Here is an 8,141-nt window from a genome sequence, read left to right on the forward strand (position 1 = left end):
CTTCGCATCAGGTGGCCAAAGTATTGGAGCTTCAGCTTCAGCATGCAAACCTTCAGTCAAGGGTAGTGTTGATTCTTTTTTGATAGCTTATGTTTCTAAACTTTTCATTTTATATTAGGGTATAGCCAGGTAACAATGTTGTGCTAGTCTCAGGTGGATAACAAAGGGATTCAGCCATACATTTACATGTATCCATTCTCCTCCAAACTCCCCTCCCATCCAGGCTGCCACATAACATTGAGCAGAGTTCCCTGTGCTATACAGTAAGTTCTTGTTGGTTATCCATTTTAAATATAGCAGTGTGTGGGCAGGGTCCATTTTAAAGGGGCATTAAAAGGGAAGAGGGAGTGAGGAAAAAAAGGATGTGCCATTCATCTCTGATAATTCAAAAGTAACACTTGTGTGCTTCATAGGTCACAAGTCCTACTTTTTGATACTTGTACATGATAATAAGAACTATCATACAACAAACCAACCAGAAAGTGTGAACAAGTAAAAGAAAGAAAGAACACAACCCTATCCACGTGACACTGTTCACACTTGTGTGCATACCCCTTACCTCCTCCTTCAGACACGTGTAAAAACAGTTTTAATTCATTTATATTATCTCATGCTTATAACTTGTTTTTTCACTTAAATTATCATGAACAAAAAAAAAAAGTCACGAAGATCTTTGACAATATGCTTGCTTCTGAAACACGACTCTTCTTAAGCTTAAACCACTTCCAATGTGTCATATAACTTAGGATAGGACCAACCCACTGTCAGAAGATCAGATTGTTGCCACCTGTTTGTTATTATAAACAGTGCTCGTAGAAACCATCTTTAACGATAAATCTTTTCTTTATAACATTTAGAATTTTTTCCTTATCTTTCCTTTTTAACATTTAGAAGGTTTTTTCTTTAGCATAAATTCTTAGAAAGTAGATTGCAAGGTCCAAGACTTTGCTTTGGAAGGACCCTTTTTCTTATTGAAATATGCAAACACTCATAAGTAAAGCAAGGAGTGTCACCAACGTGTAAGCACCCTTCACCCAGATTAAACAACTGTCAGCTCAGGGCCAATCTCCTTTTATCTTCTCCCTTGGCTTGTTTTGAAGCAAATCCCAGACATACATCATTCCATTCATAAATATTTCAACATGTATCTCTGAAACATGAGGCAAGAGCAGGCTCGTTTTTAAAGCTCCTGGGCGATATTACCAAGCTGCCTGCCAAAAACAAATTCTGCAATAATTTTCATTCCCACCATCAGCTTAAGAAGGTGGCAACTTCTCACTTTTGTTGACCTGGGGTGCGTCCATTCAGTGTCCCTTGCAGGGGAAAAAATATGGAACACACGAAGCCAAAGCAGAGAGTTCGATAAAGGTGATTTTGAATAGGGAGCCAGTGGCAAGGATAGTGGAAAAGCTGCAAGGATGAACAAAGTAGAGCGACACAGTCCGAGAGCCAGAAGCTTCCCACGAGCAGCCCTGGGATGGAGGGATAAAGGGAACAGCTGAAGCAAGCAGTGCCCAAGGGCCAGGGCGCCCACCTGAAGGCAGAACACCCCTCCCCGCCCCAGAAATGGGGTCAGTGTCTGCAGGAGACGCCATCAGAAACAGACAGAGTGCTACCGGCCAGCATCTCGGCCTTCTCTGCCCACTGAAGCCGGATTAAAAAATGCGAGATAGAGTGTGTGGAATTAGAAAGGTGGCTTTAATCTTCAGCCAGCAGAGAGGGCAACACAGTAAGCTCATGCCTCAGAAACTGTGCCCTCCCCGCCCAGCCCCAAGCCCCATGAGGAGTCTAGGGGCTTATATACGATGAGGGCTTGCATTCAGGAGTCAGTGGTAAGGAACAAAGGTGTTAGGATCTTGGTTTCTGCCTCTTGAGTCTTAACAGTTCGGTGGCCTTCTTTCTGATATATAACTATAAGGGGAAGGGTGTTGTAAGGGTAAACACTAGATCGGGGATGTATTTAGCATAGGGTCAAAGGGGAAAATGTGAATTACAGCTCCTGCCGAAGAAAGGGGCAGAAAAGCAAACTTAGTTCCAGACATTCAGAGAGAGGAGCAGTTAAAGTGGGAAAAAAAAAAAAAAGCTAGGAATGTTCAGGCCTGCTATTGTTCTCTTTATCTTCTTTGTTTTCAGGAAAGGGAAAGAGAAAAACTCACTCGTCTTTTTCCCTTTCCACTGCCAACAAGAGTGAGCAAGGTCCCAGCGTCCCAACTCCGCCACTCTGCTCCACCAGCCAATCCTAATCTGAAGTCAGTGGACAGGAGAGTCTGGGCTACGAGTTTGCTTCAGCGCTCACCTCCCATCCTTCCCCCTCATCAATCACTGATATGGGGAGCTTGTCTGAGAGCCAATAGGCCAGTGACCAGCACTCTGAGCATCGCCATTTTAGTTTAAGTTTCTTAACGAACACAAGCTGTGTGTGCGTCAAAAATATCTGCAAGGGACTTCCTGAGGGTCCAGTGGTTAGGACTCTGTGCTTCCGCTGCAGAGGGCTCGGGCTGGGTCCCTGACTGGGGAACTAGGATCCCGCACACCTCACAGAGAGGCCAAAAAATAAATAAATAAGAGGAATAGTACTATCCGATAGATTTTAAAAATAATCTGCACGTCATGAGGGAAGGTATGAGATTGACTAGTGTCGAGTGGAGACCAGACACATGCTGTTGGGAAGAAGGCATGTTAGTGCAACCCACTTGGAGAGGAACTTGTCAATATCTCTCAATATTTAAAAACACCAGCCCTTTAGAGTAGTAATTTCCCTTCCAGAGATGTAGGTTTCCCTGGTGGCTCAGATGGTAAAGAATCTGGCTGCAAAGTAGGAGACCCAGGTTTGATCCTTAGGTCGGGAAGATCCTCTGGAGAAGGGAGTGGCAACCCGCTCCAGTATTTTTCCCTGAAACATCTCATGGACAAAGGCAGGTGACAGTCCATGGGGTGACAATGAGTCAGACATGATTGAGTGATTAATGCATAGAGATACAGGCCTCATATACTTGCAGATAACAAAGGGGGTGTGTTTATATGTGTGTGTGTGTGTGTGTGTGTGTGTGTGTTCATTTTGGTATTGTTCATCATGGCACAACACTGGAAAGAACTGACATAGCCATAGGTATCAAGTTAGTTGAATGATTTCTAAGAGATTCAGCTAAAGAAATAATGTTTTCATGTTGACGTATGTCAGAAACCAACACAGTATTTTAAAGCAATTATCCTTCGATTAAAAATAAATTTTTTAAAAAGGGTGCAGGCCATGCTTCTACGTGTTCATAAATTAATATGCAAGTAAAATAGTTCTCAAATTGTCTGCAATTATTCTGCAGGTCGAGGAGGCAGCAGCTGTTGCCTTTGGGGAGAGGAAGCAGGGATTAGAATGGGAGAGGGACCTTTGGACCCTTTATACTCTCAAACTTGGTTTGCTGTGTTTTGTGTGAGACGGAACCTTGTGAAATTGCCGACGTGGTGTCGTTTTTGACCCACAAACCAGCACTTCCGCGTGACCCAGGCTAACGTGGAAGTAGTAACTAATTTTTAAAATATCAGTAGTAAGAGCTATGATCTTGGTATGTGAATTTGGAGATGACACTTTCGGTACGATAGGGGGGGCCATTGATAATGTCACCCCACCCAGCGTCAGGATGGATCTCACAGCTCTCAGAATTCAGTTAGAAAAACCAGACTGGCATCTCATGAACTCGGTGCTTTCAGGAGAAAGAGTCACACAAGGATGCCCTCGTAATGATCTAGACAGTTGCAACTCGCTTTAAATTGTCAACTGAAAAAAATACAGTTACAACCTGAAAGTAGAGAGTTATTTAATTTGGGGGGAATATTTAGGACTCCGAGCCGGGGGGAGACAGTATCTCAGTAGCTCTGAGAAAACTGCTCCAAGGAGGCAGGACGGGGAGTCAGGCTACACAGACTTTGTTACAAGTTTGCAACAAAGGGGCAGGGAGTCTGAACATCAAAGATTGGGTATCAAGTTAAGGAATTTAGCATTCTGTGTATGGGAGGAAGCACACCTCTGGGCTCACTGAATTCATTCCTTTCATGTGCACCTCAGCTCTCCGGGGCCAAATCCTGCTTCCTTGTTCACCTTAAGGAGTGGCAAATGGCTACCTCTTGCATTCCCTCAGCTGCTCAGCAATCAGCGTTGTGGGGGGTGGCGGGTGGGGGCCGGGGGTGGTGGTGGCATCTGTTGGATCATAGTTTGGGGAGCCCTCATTCACATCTGGGGGCCGGAAATGGCTGATGGCTGTGCCACTGGAGTATAGTTGATGAACAATGCTGGGTTCGTTTCAGATGCACAGCAAAGTGATTCAGTTATACATGTATATGGATTTATTCTTCATCAAACTCTTTTCTCCATTTAGGTTGTTACAGAGTATTGAGTAGGTCCTTATCGGTGATCCATTTTCATTAGGAGGATAATTGCTTTACAATAGTGCATTAGCTTCTGTTGCACGTGACGTGCACCAGCTGTGTGTACACATATATCTCCTCCCTCTGAACCTCCCTCCCGCCCCTCTAGGTCACCACAGAGCACGGCGCTGGCTCCCTGTCTATCCAGGAGGTTCCCAGTAGCCATCCATTTTCCACATGGTATGCATATATGTCAATTCTAATCTCCCAGTTCATCCCACCCTCCCCTTCCCCCGCTGTATCCGCATGCCCATTCTCTATGTCTGTGTCTCTATTCCTGCCCTGGAAATAGGCTCATCTCTACCTTTTTTCAAGATTCCACATACATGCATTAATATGCAATCTTTGTTTTTCTTTTTCTGACTTACTTCACCCTGTAAGGTATAACAGTCTCTAGGTTCATCCACATCTCTACAAATGATCCACTTTCACTCATTTTTATGGCCGAGTAATATTCCACTATATATATATTTACCACATCTTCTTTATCCATTCATCTGTCATCGGACGTTTAGGTTGTTTCGATGGTGAAAGAAACTGATGGGTCTCAGTGAAGACAAAAACCAGGACTCATATTTGAATGACCAACTGAATACTTGGACCAGCAACTGAGATTTAAAAAGATATATAGAAGGAAAAACAAACAAGTTTAGAGAATGGTAACGAATGAGCTTTCTTCGAAACGAGTTGAATATAAACTGTTTATGGAACATCAGAGTGCAGATATCTAGCTTACACTCTAATTTGAGTCCAAATATTGAGTGGTCAGACTTCCCTGGTAGCTCAGCTGGTAAAGAATCTGCCTGTAATGCAGGAGACCTGGGTTCACTCCCTGGGTTGGGAAGATCCCCTGGAGGGGCCTGGTAGGCTACAGTCCATGGGGTTGCAGAGAGTTGGACATGGCTGAGCAACTAAGTACAGCACAGCACATTGATAGTCTCTGCCCAGAGGTCTAGATGCTAAGGCCATCAGTAGGCAAATTCCAGTTAAATCGGTGAGGGTTAATAAGAAGTTCCAGGGAGATAGGCGTGTCCGGAGAAGGGGGCCAAGTTGTCGGGGGAGCATGAGATCTAAGAGGTGAGAAGAGGAAGGGCCACCTACCAGGAGGCAGGCAAGGAGGAGACTGGAGGAGACAGGAGCCAGGAGAATGAAGCTTCTTGGAGTGATCAGCAGCATTAGACACAGTAGAAGGAAAAGGACAAGCGTGTCTGCTGGTTGGATTAGGAGGTTGCTGGAGCCTCTTGATGAGGGTGAAGAAGGAGAGGGAAAGAGCCAGCTTAAAACTAAATATTAAAAACTGAGATCTTGGCATCCGGTCCCATTACTTCATGGCAAATAGAAGGGGAAACGTTGGAATTAGTGACAGGTTTCCTCTTCTTGGGCTCTAAAATGACAACAGATGGTGACTGCAGCCATGAGATCAGAGGATGATTGCTTCTTGGCAGGAAAGTTATGACAAACTAGACAAGGTGTTGAAAAGCAGAGATATTACTCTGCCAACAAAGGTCTGTATCATCAAGGCTCTGGTCTTCCCAGCAGTCATGCATGGTGGTGAGAGCTGGATGGTAAAGAAGGCAGAGCATCAAAGAAGTGATGCCTTCAAACTGTGGTGTTGGAGAAGACTCCTGAGAATCCCTTGGGCAGCAGGGCGATCCAGCCAGTCGATCTTAAGGGAAATCAACCCTGAATACTCATTGGAAGGACTGACGCTGAAGCTGAAGCTCCACTATTTTGGTCACCTGATGCAAACAGCCAACTCATTGGCAAAGTCCCTGATGCTGGGAGAGATTGAGGGCAGAAGGAGAAGAGGGAGTCCGAGGGTGAGATGGCTGGATGGCATCACTGATGCAGTGGTCATGAACTTGGGCAAACTTTGGGAAGATGGTGAGGGACAGGGAGGCCTGGCGTGCTGCAGTCCACGGGGTCACAAAGAGTCGGACGTAACTGGGTGACTGAACAACAAGAGCAACAGGTGACTTTTGAAAGAGCAGTTATAACTGAAGTTGGTGGATGTGTTGTCACGGGTTGAGGAATGAGGTGAAGGTGAAGGACGCACAGAGAATGCAGATTACTTAGGGGTTTGGGTGGGGGGTGGTGGATAAGATGACACCTCGGAGGACCTCCAGCTCAGTGCAGTTTTATGATATGAAGGAGGTCTGAGAAAGAACTGGTAGAGAAGAAGCAGAGAAGACAGAGAAACTGATGAAATTTTGGAAGAAGGAAGATCACTGATGGAGTCCAGAACAGAGAGACCAGGAGGGAACAGAGCCAAACACCCTCTGAACTCTAATTGCCCAAATGTGTGTCCTTCCCCTCAAACCCCACTAGTTAGCTGGGAGCTCATAACTGATAGTGCCTGATACATGAGTGTGCTCACTGTTGAGTAAATGAATGAGTGTGTGGATGGCTGGGTGCCATATATATAAGATCAGAGCATGAGATGCATGAGATGGCCAAGGTTTGAAACACGAACTCATCCAACAGAGCTCCAGACAATGACCAGCAGTAAGGAAATCTCCAAGACCGACTTCACAACTACACTTAAAAACAAAACCCCAACCACATTATGCTGGATAAAGGCCCCTCTGGTGAGAGCTGCTGGCTTAGAATCAGAGAGGTTAGAAACCAATAATCTTTGTGTTTAAATTAATTGGACATCTCAATAGCACTGATTTTTATTAGCTCATTTAGTTTGACTTATCAGAGGTTACTGTATTTGTGTGTCTTGCTTTGTCTCTTGGTTGGGAGATATAGTCAGATTTCCTCTTGAGGCATTTCTTCAGGTTTTCAGCTGGATTTCTCTCCCAGAGTGACTAAGGGTTTGACCACTCACAGAGGGAGTTGAAGAAGGGGTTCTTGTCTCTGATCAAGGTCTCTGTGAACTGTGGTCTCCATTCTCTCTGGAAATAGTAACATCTTGGGCTTGCAGTTGGCTGGATCAACCAGAGATGTCACCTACATGGTGGCTGGCTGAAAAGATGCTGAAAACCAAAACAAGAATTGTGGTCATTTGAGGGGAAAGTGAAGGTAAATAGGGAAAATAAAGAACTTGTATTTCTTTTGAGAAGTAATAGGAAGGCTCAAAACTCTCTCATTGCTTGGGTTCTGGCTTCTTCACATTTCCCATTTGGACAGGTAAACCTTCATGAAGCTCTTCTAACAAGGCAATTTATACATGTAAAATTTAATTGGCCTCTGCACTATTCTATGCGCTTAGAGAACATCAAAAGACAATAATAATACACCTTCTTCAGAATGCTTTTGGGAGTAAATGAGACAGTATATATAGAATTTCCTTGTGACCATTCATGGAAGGTGCTGACTCAGAGGTCAGTACTATGATGATGGTGCCTCTCATACATGGAATATAATAATACAGGGATGTGCAGGATGGAGGAGGGTTGATGGAATGATCATAGAGTTGAACATCTTATTTGTCTGCTGGGCTGTATGCTCCATGAATCCAGATACCGTGCATGCCTGCCTGCTAAGTCGCTTCAGTCCTGTCCAACCCTGTGTGACCCCATGGACTGTAGTCCTCAAGGCTCCTCTGTCCGTGGGATTCTCTGGGCAAGAACACTAGAGTGAGTTGCCATGCCCTCCTCTAGGGGATCTTCCTTATCCAGGGATCAAACCCACATCTCTTATGTCTCCTGAATTGGCAGGTGGGTTCTTTACCACTAGTGCCACCTGGGAAGCCTGAATCCAGATACCGCTTCTGC

Source organism: Cervus elaphus, chromosome 6, assembly GCF_910594005.1.
Source record: "Cervus elaphus chromosome 6, mCerEla1.1, whole genome shotgun sequence".
Taxonomy (NCBI): Eukaryota; Metazoa; Chordata; class Mammalia; order Artiodactyla; family Cervidae; genus Cervus; species Cervus elaphus.